This window comes from Pan troglodytes, chromosome 7 (genome assembly GCF_028858775.2).
Source record: "Pan troglodytes isolate AG18354 chromosome 7, NHGRI_mPanTro3-v2.0_pri, whole genome shotgun sequence".
NCBI lineage: Eukaryota > Metazoa > Chordata > Mammalia > Primates > Hominidae > Pan > Pan troglodytes.
The window spans coordinates 71,901,452-71,916,623 of NC_072405.2; positions in this window are offsets into that span (position 1 = coordinate 71,901,452).

Sequence of the window (15,172 nt, forward strand, 5' to 3'; positions counted from 1 at the left end):
TTCATACTGCACAGAAGCATGTACTGTCTCTGCATCATATTACTATAATATGATGTTTCTTCATACTTTTCTTGCTACTGTTGGACTTTCCCAGCCTGACTTATTTTCCTTGAAAAGAGACATTGTCTTTATTTATTACTGACCAGTCTTTATTATCTAGCACAGTAGTCAACACAAGCATACATGTGGCACTTAATGAATGTTATTAGATTTGGAGGGTCAAGTCTGGCCAGGCTGTTCTGGGTGGGTTCTGCAGTCACCTGGAGTGTGCCATGTCAGTAAGATCAAACTTCTCATGCTCTTTTCCTGCTGAAAAATACCCTAATACAGAACAATTTAAGGGTAAGCATCTGAGTCAAGTCCTTTGGGAAACCAGAGTGTATGAAACAATTTCTGATGAGTCAATGTTAGTTCCTGGGTGGTAGATTACCTCTTTTAGGGATTAGCAGGGGGTAGCAACCAACTATCCAGAAAACACCTGCTTCTAGTTTGGAATGCCCAGAAAGGTAGAGAATTGTCAGAATCAGAAAACATCTCTAAATTATGTCACTATCTCTAGTTTGCCCTTGAAATCAGTCATTTGAAGCAGGGGTCCCCAGTCGCCTGGCTGTGGACCAGTACCAGTCTGTGGCCTGTTAGGAACTGGGCTGCACAGTAGGAAGTGAGTGGCAGGCCACTGAACATTACCACCTGAGCTCCGCCTCCTGTCAGATCATCAGCAGCATTAGATTCTCATAGGAGCCTGAACCCTATCGTGAACTGCGCATGTGGGGGATCTAGGTTGTGCGCTCCTTATGAGAATCTAACTAATGCTGGATTATCTGAGGAGAAACAGTTTCATCCCGAAACCTCCCCCAATTCCCTGTGGAAAAATTGCCTTCCATGAAACTGTTCTCTGGTGCCAGAACAGGTTGGGGACGGCTGATAGACTGAATTCAGTGAAGATTTCCCATCCTTCCTATGTCTGAGTATAAATTTCTTATATTCTTGGCTATTTTGAAAAGAGCAAGAAATATTACTATGGATCAAATGTGTCCCCTAAAGTTCTTTAATCCCAAATGTGACAGTGTTGATAGGTGGGGCTTAGTAAGAAGCGATGAGGTCATGAGGGCTCATGAACAGATGAATGCCATTATGAGGGTGGCTTTATTATAAAAGTGATTTCAGCCCTGTCTTGCTCTTGCTTTCTTGTGCTCTTATGCCCCCCAACCTTCTGCCACAACAAAAAGGTCCTCACCAGAGGTGGCCCCTCTACCTTGGACTTTCCAGCCTCCAGAACTGTAAAATACTACTTTCTTTTCTTTCTTTCTTTCTTTCTTTTTTTTTTTTTTTTGATAGAGTTTTGCTCTTGTTGCCCAGGCTGGAGTACAATGGCATGATCTTGGCTCACCGCAACTTCAGCCTCCTGGGTTCAAGTGATTCTCCTGCCTCAGCCTCCTGAGTAGCTGGGATTACAGGCATGTGCCACCACGCATGGCTAATTTTGTATTTTTAGTAGAGATGGGGTTTCTCCATGTTGGTCAGGCTGGTCTTGAACCCCTGACATCAGGTGATTCTCCCGTCTCAGCCTCCCGAAGTGCTGAGATTACAGGCGTGAGCCACTGCGCCCAGCCAATAATTTTCTTTTCTTTATAAATTACTCAGTCTGTGGCATTCTGTTACAGTAACCCGAAATGGACTAAGACAAATATTTTGTCTTTCAAGAGACAATCTCTTCCTAAATGTTTACATGGGAAAGGTAGAAAGAAGATGTTTGATTTGCACTTTAGGTACAAGTTGACTGAAAATTCAGGGTTAGGGAAAATATACCAACTGTACATTCTCCTTGCATCTAATCTATGTTGCATTTAGCTCAGAAATGCTGTTTAGGACAGTAATTGCTATCATTAATTCTATGCTTACTAAGTGTCAGACACTTTATATACATGCACAGTTAAACCTCACAACAAATATGAGAGTTTAGTGTAATTATTCTCATTTTCCAGATGAGGAAGTACAGAGCAGTTAGGCAATCTGTCAAAAGTCACTTAGCTAATAAATAGTAGGACCTTATGTGCCTTGGACCCATGGCCATGAAACTCTAAAATCCACAAACTGTTAAACTCTATGGTATACTAAGAAAATACATAAAGTGTAATTAGCAAAGATGATTTCTCCTTGTTTTGGGGTTGTATTCACCAGGCAGGGACCTTGTTCTATGTGGTAATTAATAACCCACTATAGAACATACCCAAGTAAAGAATTTCTTTAGGCATAAATACTAATATAAACATATACTTTTGCAGGTAATTATTTTAATTATGTACTTGCATTTTCTTTATGACAATACATTTAAATTTGCAACAGTATCCACCTATTGGTAGAGTTTACATTGTTATTTATCAAGAAAAATCATTATAATTTAAAAAATAATAGTAGAGAACCACATTTGACCACCAGATGGCAGCAATGTAGGATTTTGAAAGACTTTCAAGTAGAATTACTTTCCAGAGACCAGATACTTAAATTTCATTAATTCAGCTTGTGCTGTACTGAAATATACCTTTACATTACCTTGAAAGAAAAGGTACATTTCATTTTGACAAAGAGGAAATGAGTTTGAGCTCTGTATTATTGGAAACCTGAATTCAAGAGGTTTTAATATATAGACATATTTATAATAATTAAGATAATAAATTTATTTTTAAAGAATCTAGCACAATAGTCACAGCATGCAAATGTACTGTTTCATATACAAATGTTTCTTATCCTGTAGCAGGACAGACAAAAACCCGTGTTTGGTTATACTTTTTAGCAGTAATGTTGAGTCAGACCACGGACTTAACCATACCAAGAGTACATTTTAATAACATAGAGTATGAGTTAGATTGTTCTCTTTCAGCTAACCTAAATTAGTGTTTATTTTACTATATGTCTCAACACAACACCAAATTCAAATATGGTAATAGTGGAAGTGATAATAATAATGATAATAATAACAACATATCACATTAACAGAGTTCTAAATAGTCGACCATGCATTTTCCTATACATTGTCTTATTTTACATGAAAAGCTAGTAGACTAATTTACATGTGAATTCAGAAACATCTCAGAGAATTAGTCCAGGAAATATTTTTCTAACTCTTACTTTCCTAGATGATTGTTTGGGGACAATGCCGTTGTGTTCAATTAAGAAGTTGCTGATTTATGAAAGACAGCATTTTATTACCACTAAACTCACAGGACAATCTGAAAGATGAGAGTTGGGGATACTTGTATCGAGAGGACTCCTGAACCCCAGAACTGTCCAGTGATGAGACAGAATGGGTCTTGGATCAAGATCCACAGGATCTGGTTTTTATCCTATGGTTGTCACTGGTGTCGTAGTTGTTGGACTGTAATATGCCTATTTCCTTGCTTTTTAAACTGAGATACTAAACTAGATAACCTCCCTATCTACCTCCAAAACCTCATGACTTTGCAATGTGGCCCTCCTGACAAACATAAGCGGCACAGTTAGAAATACGTACAGGAAAATAGATGCATAATTTCATGGAAGATCACGTTTGTCCCAAACTCTTGAAGACTGACTCCTAGGGGAGTCCCTTTGGTGGGAGTTAATATGTCCCTCATGTGTAACCATTAGTGAGGTTTTGTAAAGTGGCAGACAGCATTCTTGGATTATATTCAATTTTAAAATTACAATTTAGAAAAATTAAAAATCACTTAACTCCATGTCTAGTGTCAAATCTAGGACTTAACAGGTTTCCAACACATCTGAGAATTCATTAGCATTCTTTTTCTTTTGTTCTTTGACTTCTCTTGACTTCACGCTCTGTGTACTGATTCTTCCTCAGCCATGCGAGAAGATCTAAAAGTATCTGTCTACAATACTTATTTTTTTAATGCTGAACAATTCCTCTCCCCAGGCTAGTGTTAATTATACTGTCAGGATGCACCGGTAGAGCTAGCTCAGTCAAAAAGAAAGAAAGAAAAAAAACTATTGATAACTTGAGGCAAAGTTCTGTGGTTGAGATCACAGCAGAAGCAGCTGGTGGATGGGGAATTAAACTTCTGTATGACCCTCTGTGTGGATGTGTGTAGATGTGTGATGAACGGTGATTTAGTGAGGTTGAAGATAATCATCTTTTATTTGCTTGGCTCCATCTCTGAGGCTCTTCAAATGATTTATATTTCAGGAGAATGTACCTGTCTATCGTTAGGGAATGAGGCAGACTTTCCCCCAAGCCTTTTTTTGGGGGTCCTACACTGACCTAGGACCCAACCATTAATTCTATTGTCTCCAAAATCAACTGCTAATGTCCTGCCTCTGCTGTGAGGCAGCCCCGACTATCTCCAGCTATGCCACCTTCCTGCTCAGTGGTTTTGAACAATTTCCTTAACCTCTCTGAAACTCAGTTTCATCATCAGTACCATTGGTAATACCTACATATAATCATGCATGTAAAGAGCCGTCACGTAGTGACTGGCGTGTTACTAAACCCTGTTGTTCCTTTCCTTTTCTTCCCCAGCATCTCCTCAAATTATTATTATTATTGTTTTTTGTTGTTGTTGTTTATTTTTTGAGATGGAGTCTGGCTCTGTTGCCCAAACTGGAATGCAAAGGCACAATCTTGGCTCACTGCAACCTCAGCCTCTTGGGTTTAAGCAATTCTCCTGACTCAGCCTCTCGAGTAGCTGGGATTACAAGTGTGCACCACCACACCCGGCTACTTTTTGTATTTTTAGTAGAGACGAGGTTTTGCCATGTTGGCCAGGTTGGTCTCGAACTCCTGGCTTCAAGTGATCCACTGGCCTCGGCCTCCCAAAGTGCGGGATTACAGGTGTGAGCCACTGCGCCTGGCCTCTCCTCAAATTCATCTTCCAAGAGTGATAGCAGTCATATTGTTGCCGACCAATGGTCCTAAATTCTTCCTCCTTCCTGCTTTGTAGTCTGTCTTTGTATATTGTCCTCCTATAATGATTCTCAGACTTTTGGACTTGTAAAATTTAAGGAGAGTTTTGAGAGCTGCCATAGGGCTGCAAACGTTTTATTTAGCAAAATACATGAAAAAGAAACGCCAAAATATCTACCACTTACTGTTACCATTATTTTGTCAAAGGTATGACATTCCAACACTCAAAGGCAGAGAGGATGTCCTGAAATAAAGGACAGTCTCTAAAAGTAATAAATTTAGTATGACAGGAATGAAAGCAAAGAAGCTGCCCTTGTTCCACAAGAAAGGAGCTCATGTCATGGGCAGTAAAAGGCCAGGACATTGTGTCCTGTGCACGGGGGCAACAGGTAAAGTGTCTCTCCCCCAGCACAGACATGCCCCCACCCCCTGAAGAAGTACGAGAGGGTGTGGGGCGGTACCTCTGAGGTTAGTGAGCCACTGGCAGGAAAAAATGACAGAGAAGGGTGAAGGGGCAGGAAAGACAAGGAATGAGTCGAATCTAAGAAAACCTGAATAGAGGAGAGTCTGTAGGGTGGAAGAATGATGGACAGGAAAGAGGACTTTGAAAAATTTTGGTGTGCTTTTTTTTTCTCAGAGACCGAAGTGAAAAGTAAATTATTTTTCAACAATTTAGGATCGTGAGCTGATTTTTTTTAAAAGGAATCTATGAGTAGAAGCAGGCTGCCTTGGCTTTGTGCAGTTCACATTCCTGTCCCGTAAGTATTACTCTGTGTTGGCGTTATCCTCATTTGCCGTAGATGGATCTGGGTGCTGGTGTACAGGAAAACTGCTCTAGCATCTGGGCTGTGGGTGGACACAGGTGTTGGCATGCTCCTTCAGCCTCAGACCTCACCTGCTCTCCCCACAACCCTGTTTGACCCCTGGGCAGCTCTCCTGTTCTTGGTGACTGTTAAAATGACTCTACTGCCACCACCAGTGCCACTCTCGACACTACAGATTTGGGGCTCCAACCAGGGCCAAGCTGGGGCAAGACTCTCTCCTTCACTTTACAAATTTAGTATCAGGTTCTATAGAGGGTCGCCGGGTTTTTCAGGTTTTAAGTCTTCAGAGAGTGCTCCAGGGAGCACTTGAGAAACACCACTTACAAGTTATCCTTTTTGATGCTGCTGAATATTTGGGGATACAGTCAGAGCTAACTCACTCCTAATTCCAGTCTGCCTACCTTTCCTTCTCTTTCAGCATCAACTTTTTAAATGTAGGTGTCTTAGTTGGGGTTTCCTAGGGAACAGACTCTGGGATAGAGATTTGTGTGCAGAAGGTTCCCTGGGGCTGGTGTCATGGTGCACAACTGCAGGGGTGTGAATGTAGCAGGACGGGGCTGTGGAGGTGGACTGTGATGCTGGCTCAGCACAATTTCCCTGGATTGAGGGCCTCTGGGTAGGGACAGCCCTTTGGTCTTTGAGCCACACTGGCCAGTCATTTGGCTGCAGCCTGCTCCGGGGCGGGGCGGGGTGTGATCTTGGCCACATGACTCTCTGACTGAGGCTAATTTTGGGTTGAGTTATAGCTAAGTTCTGTCTGCCACCTAAGTCCTCAGCATTGGGCTGTGAGGGCTTCAGTCGTACAGAAGGTGTCTGGGTGGTGCGCACCACACTATCCATGACTAGAAGACTTAGGACTTACCCCCTCCTTCCTTTGTTCCCATCCAGGGGTTTATGGCATTTCCAGTGCAGGGTCACACTGAAGTTCTACAAATCCCAAAGTCCACAAATCCCAAAGTCCTCATCATCATTATTATTTTTTTAAGGAAGCCTACTTGGACCTATGCAAAATGAATTCCAGGAGTTTTCAGGGAAATTCCTGAGAGGTCCTTGACTGGGTTTGTTACCCTAGCCAGTTCACATTAATATTTATTCTGACCTTTGTAAAAGGTGTGCTTTACGTGTAGCCTTCAATTATTGTAATTTCAATTCTCGTTTGCAGATTTATGAATAATGAGACCTAGACTCAGTGAAGGCAAACACTTGTCCAAGGCTGTACAACTAGTATTGGGATCAGAGTGATAACCTCAAAGCCGTGCTCATTCCTACTTCCTTCCCCAGCCACATTCCTTGCCCATCCCTCATGAGATGGTTTTTATGCAAGAGACTGGTGCTTTCTTTTTTTTTTTTTTTTTTATGGCTTATCCTTTTATTGTTTCTCCTTTTATCAAAACGTGTCACAGCTGGGAACCAAGAGGAAGTAAAAAAAATACCCACAAATATTCCCCCTGACTCCCCATTAGTCCTCCCCCAACCCCCTACCCAGGGCTTCCCCCAAGCACACATGATCATCTCCCCCCACCCTCAGGCTTCTCCCAGCAATAAATACAGGTGACCATGATTCAGTGAAACCACAACTGATTTCTCCACCTTAAATGCCCCTCAAAGGGGACAAGAAGGGGGCAAAAGAAGTTTAATGCCCATCCCCTAAGAGGTGTAGAAACGTCCTTCTGCCAAGGGACAGAGGAGGTGGAACTGCCCTTCTCAGAACTGCAGCAGCTCTACAAGGAATCAAGGAGAGGAAAGGGATAGAATGAGAGGGAAAAGGATGTTCTTTAGCAAACTCACTCCTTTGATCCATTCATCCTGTCCCAGGTAAGGGGTGGTCCCAGTGTATCGGTGGGGCATAAAAAGGGGAGGGCTGACAGAGTAGAGCCTGGAGGAAGAAATGACAGGAGGGAGAGCAATCTGGTGGGAGGCAAGGGGGAAAAGGGGCCCTAACTCATTGCCCTCATCTTCTTCCAAGAAATGGCATCAACATACAAGATGCATGAATGGATAGAGTCTGGGGGAGTTCAGGGCTCCTAAATAAGGGAAAGAGAAGGGGCGACAAGGGCCCTGTGGTTTCCTGGTCTTCATAAGTGAATGTGCTAGAGACTGGTGGTTTCTTTTTGGCAAATCCAAAGGACAGTTTGGGTCCTCTTTTTATATTTGGCCTCTCTTCAGTAACTGACTGTTGACCAGTTGCCTCTAAAAACATTTTCTTCTTTTGGCTTCTGTTATTAATATTTTATGCTCACTTGGCTTTTCTCCTTCCTTTCTGCTTAGCTTTCCCATCTTGTCTTTAGCGCGCCTGTCTCTGTCTTTGCATTAGATATTTCTGTTCCCTGAAGTTTGGTCTTATCTTCTCATTCTGTGCTGTCTCTCTATGTATCTTATTTACTCTCGCAGGTTTGTTACTTTTTATAGGCTAAGGGCTCCTATCCCCATGTTTCTACCCCAGATTCTACTTTTGAATCCATGTAGGCAGCCAGCTGTCTGCTGAACATCTCTACTTCAATGCACCATTGGTCCTACCAGGCAACAGTTATACTATTGAGCACTATTTGGTTCAAATTAATATTGAAACAAAACTGAAATCTGAATTCACTAAGTCCAAAATGGGGAAGCCATTGGATAATGTGACCAAATCATGGGCACCTGGCATGGGGAACTCTAGTACATTGAACCTGGCCGCAATCACATGTCCTGGCTTCTTTTGGTGTACTGGCTCCAGGATGACGGCTGGTAGATCATAACTCCTATTGCAGAGCTCCATAATACGAGAGGAAAAGAGTGCTTCTCTTTAGCTCCATTTCAGAAATACCTGGGAAAGTCCCTCCTGGCCCATACTACATGTGCTCACCCTGAAGACCAATCACTGTGGCCACATAATAATAACAATAACAACAACGATAATTTTAAAGGTAACCACATTGTTGAATACATTTATTTTTGGGGCAGGCACCATGCTCAAGATGTGTGTTTATGATTTCACATAACCCTTACAATAACTTCGTATGCAGGTACTATTATTATTTCCATTTTATAGAAAAAGACTGAGTTAGAAAAATTGAGTAATAGATGTGCAAATTCACACATCTATTAAGAGGAGGAACAATAATTCATATCTAGACAGTTGGACTCCAGAACCTGTGATGATCATTAGAGAGCTCTTACTCCCTTCAAAGGTGGAAACACTATTCTTCAGAGAGGGATTGTATCAGCACTTCAGTGTTTCTGTTTTTCTTTTACAAAATACATATAAGATAAATTTACCTTTTTTTTGTTTTGTTTTTGTTTGAGACAGAGTCTCGTTCTGTCACTGAGAGTGCAGTGGTGCAATCTCGGCTCACTGCAAGCTCCACCTCCCGGGTTCAAGCAATTCTCCCTGCCTCAGCCTCCCTAGTAGTTGGAATTACAGGACTCCACCACCATGCCCAGATAATTTTTGTATTTTTAGTAGAGACAGGGTTTCGCCATGTTTGCCAGGCTGGTCTTGAATCCCTAACCTCAGGTGATCTGCCTGTCTCAACCTCCCAAAGTGCTGGGATTACAGGTGTGAGCCATTTCACCCGGCCAAATTTGCCATTTTAAAGTGTACAGTTTGGTGGCATTAAGGACCTCTGCAACGCTGTGCAACCACTATACAATTCCGAAATTGTTTCATTACTCCAAAGAGAAACCCTGTATCCATTAAGCAATCACTTCCTGTTTCCTCCCTCCACAGTTCCTGGCAACCACAGAACTGCTTTCCGTTTTTTTTTTGTTTTTGTCTTTGTTTTTTTTTTTTTTTGAGACGGAGTCTCGCTCTGTCGCCCAGGCTGGAGTGCAGTGGCGTGATCTCAGCTCACTGCAAGCTCCGCCTCCCGGGTTCACGCCATTCTCCTGCCTCAGCCTCCTAAGTAGCTGGGACCACAGGTGCCTGCCACCACGCCCGGCTAATTTTTTGTATATTTTTGTAAAGAAGGGGTTTCACAGTGTTAGCTAGGATGGTCTCGATCTCCTGACCTCATGATCTGCCCACCTTGGCCTCCCAAAGTGCTGGGATTACAGGCATGAGCTACTGCGCCCAGCTGTTTTTACGGATTTGCCTATTTTGGATGTTTCACATAAATGGAATCACTCTCAGTAGTTGGCCTTTCGTGTTCGGCTTCTTTCGCTTAGCATTATGTTTTTGAATTTCTTACATGTTGTAGTGTGTATTTTATTCTTTCCCACAGCTGAATAATATTCCATTGTTTGGGTTATATCACATATTGTACGCGGTTACATTCAAATGAACTATCTAGAATAGGCAAACCCATAGACAGAAAGCAGACTAGTGGTTTTCAGGGGGATAGGAGGAGGGGAGTATGGGAGTGAATGCTTAATAGGTATAGGGTTTCTTTTTGGGCTGATGAAAATGTTCTGGAATTAGACAGTGGTGACATTTGAATAGCATCTTGAATGTACTAAAATCCATTGAACTTTACAGTTTAAATGGTTAAAATGGTGAATTTTTTTGAAAAGAGAGGACTGGAAAAGATAAGCTGGGAGATATTCATTGCCATAGTGAGCGGAACATGTCCCCAAATAGATTCAACCTCCTCATCTGTGATCCTCCAACCTGTTCCTCTTCCACATCTCCATGGCAGTGACCAGCACAGCCGTGCATTTAGTTGCTTGAGTCAGAAAGCCCATGACATCCTTGACTGCTGCTGCTTTCTCATTACCTTCGGTGAAATAACCATGAGGCACATGTCCTCCTCTTCCTAACGTACCTCATCCATCTTTTTCTGTCTTCACATCATTGTTAGTGTTATTAGTAGTACTTACCCACTTATTCATTCGGCATTTCCTGTGTACCAACCACTGCGCTTTGCTTTAATTCAAACCACCCTTTCACACAGCTTTTCTACTTGTCTCCTAGTTGCAATAGGTCCTCGTTTTTACCTCCTTCTATTCTATTCTCACTTGCAGAATGATGTTTTATGAATCTTTGGTCTGCTTGTGTGACTTCCCTTCTTAAAACCTTTTGATAGCTAGCCATCAGCCTCAGACCAAAACAAAATTCCTTAATCAGGCTTTCAAGGTTGTACTTTTTAATTTGCCATTTCTTAGCCCACAGGCCTCACTTCTCCCCATTCTCTCTTGCTCCTCCCTCCAGGCATCCTGAGTCACTTACGATTTGTCAAATATGCCAAGCTGTCTCTCTTGCCTTTGTGCTTTGTGCGTGGTGTTCTCTTTGCCCTAAACACTCTTCCTTCGGACCCTTCTGCACCTAGATATCACCTATCCAAACTTCAGGTCCCAGTTTTGATGGCACTTCATTTGGGAAGTCTTCTCTTGACCCTCTGTGACTGGATTAGGAGCCCGTCCTATGTGCTAGCACAGAACCCCATACTTAATTCTATTGTCACACACACTACACTTGATTGCAGAGGCCAGTTCAGCTGACTGTAAGCTCCTTGTGGCTTGCATCCTTCACATGCCTTTAGTAATGCCTGGCATGACATAGGCTCACATAAATACTGGTTGAATGCATTTCTAAGAAGCTGAGCCTGGCACTGTGCATGAAAGTAGGACACCATCAGGGTAAGGGTTCCTTACATGGGCCTTATCACGGTGGCCTGCCTCTGTGTCTCCACGTGGCAATGGGAACAAAGACAAAGATGAGTGTTTATGGTGTAAGCCTCTTAATCCAGATTGTGACTCATGCCATTAATAGGAATCCTACAGAAATTGGATGAGGATAAATGACAATATTGCAAGGGTTTATTTAAAAAATGGCTGTAGAATTCTTGCTCACGGATTATGGTCAAGACGTTTTTATAGTCTGTGTTTAGTTCTTTGAAAGAAGAGATTTCAAATAATACTTGAATAATAATAATGTTTCAAATAACATTTAATAATACTATCTCATCCTCCTCCTCCTCACCACTACTAATATCTCCTCATTGCAAATCTCTATTATTTCCCTTCACTGAAAGTAAGTCAGTCTAAAGGCATCCATTTCATGGACAATTATTACATATTATACTGATGCAGAGCACATTTAATGACAAGAAATAAAAAGGATTGACTGTCACTGCAGACTTGTCACATTTGATAGTCTAGAGAATTTTATTTCCCTGTTGTGTGGTGAAGACAGTGTGAAGTCTGCAGTGTGAGCCACCACATTCATTATAGACTCAACTCTTCATCCATTTGCTTCCTTAGTTTCTTGAGGGCATATCAAAATATAGAGGAGGTTTTTCCATGAAAAAAAAAAAAACAGAAAAAAACCCCACAAGTATTTATTTCTACTTTTGTTTTCAACAGATCCTCAAATTGTAATGCATAACCAGGAAATTCTCTGGCAGGAAAAAGGAAATATAATGTTCACAGGCCATCCAGTTGAAATTCCCTTCAATTGGATTCAGCATTGACGCCTTTCTGCTCATGGCTTCCTGTAGCCCAAGGAGGCTGAGTAGGAGGTGGAATAGAAGAGTTTTTGTCTCATTAGCAAGTAGTTGCCTCTGCTTTGTCCAGAGAAGCTGCTCCTGTGTAGATCATCTCTAATATATATATATATATATATATATATATATATATATATATATATATATATTTTTTTTTTTTTTGAGATAGAGTCGGGCTCTGTCACCCAGGCTGGAGTGCAGTGGCATGATCTCGGCTCACTGCAGCGTTAACCTCCAGGGCTCAAGTGATCCTCCCACTTCAGCCTCCCGAGTAAATGGGATCACACACGCGTACCACCACACCCAGTTAAGTCTTTGTATTTTTTTGTAAGGATACAGTTTTGCCATGTTGCTCAAGCTGATCTTGAACTCCTGGCCTCAAGCAGTCTGCCCGCCTCAGCCACCCAAGGTGCTGGGATTACAGGCATGGCCACCACACCTGGCCCACTGATACTTTAATCACTATAGTCAGAAGTGCTGCCTCGATTACCCCAGCTTCTGGAAACAGAGGAGAGGAAGCTGTAGTTGGAGGTTCTGACCAATGGCCAGGGAGGTGTATCTTCAGCTAGAGAAATGAGAGTTCTTGGGCTGCTTTTAGAGGAGCAGTGTGGTACGGTGGAAAGATTACAGGCTTCAGACCCAGCCGGATCTAGCCTTATATTACAGCTTTCTCAGTTTCTGTCTGTGCAATTGTTACTGGAAATTCCTGAGTCTCAGTTTCCTCACCTATAAAATGGACTCAATAATTTCTATTGTAGTGTTATTGTGAGGGATAAATAATAAAAATAATGAACAAATATTGAGTTTATGTTTTGGGCCAGGCTCTGTGCTATGTCTTTTTTTTTCTTTTTTTTTTGAAACAGGGTCTCTCTCTGTTGCCCAATCTGGAGTGCAGTGGTATGATCTTAGCTCACTGCAAACTCCACCACTGCCCTCGCCCACCCACTGCCTGGGTTCAAGGGATCGGGATCCTCCTACCTCAGCCTCCTGAGTAGCTGGGACCACAGGGATGTGCCACCACGCCAGGCTTATTATTTTTGTACTTTTAGTAGAGATGGGGGGGGGGGGTTCTCATCATGTTGCTCAGGCTGGTCTCGAACTTCTGAGCTCAAGCTATTCACCTGCCTCAGCCTCCCAAAGTGTTGAGATTACAGGTGTGAGCTACCTCGCCCGGCCTGTGGTACGTCTTTTATAAACATTATCTATTTTATCTTCCTGACAAGCACCAGGTTGTTTTTTCTTATTCCATATTGCCGTGAAGACACAGCTTTAGAGGGTCAGTCAGAAGTGCCGCCCTGATTGCCTGAGCTTCTAGTTCAGTAATTGAATAATTTACCTCATGTCAAACAGCTGGTAAGAGCCAGAGCCTGGGGAAACCCAAGCCAGTAGGTCTCAATGTTGTGGCCTTAACATTGATACTAGTTTTTCTTAAGCTAAAGTAATGTACTAATCCTTTTAAGGAAAAAAAATTATTGGGCCCTTATTTGGATGTAAACTATTCTGTTAAATACTGGTATTTGCATAAGCTGAAAATGTAAGTTTAAGATGAAAAATGTAAGTATATGTCTGATAGTATGTGAGAGAGATGTTGATTTCCTGTTTGTTGCAGCCCAAATATGCTGCTGACTACTAAAGGCAAAAGAACTTTTGAGATCAGCATGACTCTTGTACTCCGGGCCCTGCCATACTCCAATTTTCCTGCCACTTTTCTCCATGGGAACTACTGCAAGGCCTTTTGTCTTGCAGCCTCTGATGTCATTGGGCCTTCGTTTGGCTGAAAAGCAGGATTTCCATATGAAATTCACTTTTGTTAATTTCACATTAGCCTTAGATACAGTGCCATGGGGTGCCAACACATTCATAAAAACAAATGCTGAGGCAGGCAGTTTATACCAATGTTCTCAAATTTAAGTAATAGGCCTCTTTAAAGGAGAAAGAATTTCTTGGTCCTATTAAATTATAAGGTTATCCATTGATTGAAATTATAGTTTTATTACTTTTTTAAAGGCTGTTAGTTTAATAGAGACACCAACTTTATTTTTTCATCTTTATTTTTATTTTTTAGATGGAGTCTCACTCTCTCACCCAGGCTGGAGGGCAGGAGCACAATCTCGGCTCACTGCAACCTCCACCTCTCGGGTTCAAGTTATTCTCCTGCCTCAGCCTACCGAGTAGCTTGAATTACAGGCACTCGCCACCACACCTGGCTGATTTTTGTATTTTTAGTAGAGACGGGGTTTTGCCATATTGGCCAGTCTGGTCTCAAACTCCTGACCTCAGGTGATCCTCCGGCCCCAGCTTCCCAAAGTGCTGGGATTACAGGAGTGAGCCACCGCGGCTGGCCAGCGACACCAACTTTAAATATTTTGCTAGGAATCCTCATGCTATCAAGAGTACAATTAAGACACCCAGTTGTCTGAGGGCCTCAGGGAAGCACCGATCTTCACAGTGTTGGTCTTCATAATGCTGCCTTGACAACAGAAAATTGGACAGAAAGGGTTTGGTTGCAGCAAGTGTGTGTCAAGTGTGAAATAATTAAATATGTATTTCATTACATTTTTAACTATATTTTTTGAATAGGCAATATGTTCACATGGTCCAAAATATTATTTTATTTTTTTAGAGACTGGGCCTTGCCTGGTCACCCAGGCTGGAGGGGTGCAATCATGGCTCACTGTCGCTTCGATTTCCTGGGCTCATGTGATCTTCCCTCCTCAGCCTCCTGAGTCCAAACTTTTAAAAGTATATAAAAAAAAGTTTTGAGGTGTAAATCAATGTTTACACACTGTGCAGGAATTGGTTAATATCTGTACTATTTTTCATCTCTTTGCCAGTCAAGAAGGTGGATAATAATAGAAAGGTATGTAGAATATATGGAGGACCATATTTATGTGTTTCTTGTTGCAGTTGATTTCAAATGCCTACGAGGCAATTTTTTAGAAACATGAATAAATAAATTGCAACATTGTATGCACCTATGTATACCTATGTAGATTCTCCCTTGTGACAGAAACTGAGTTTTGGATAGA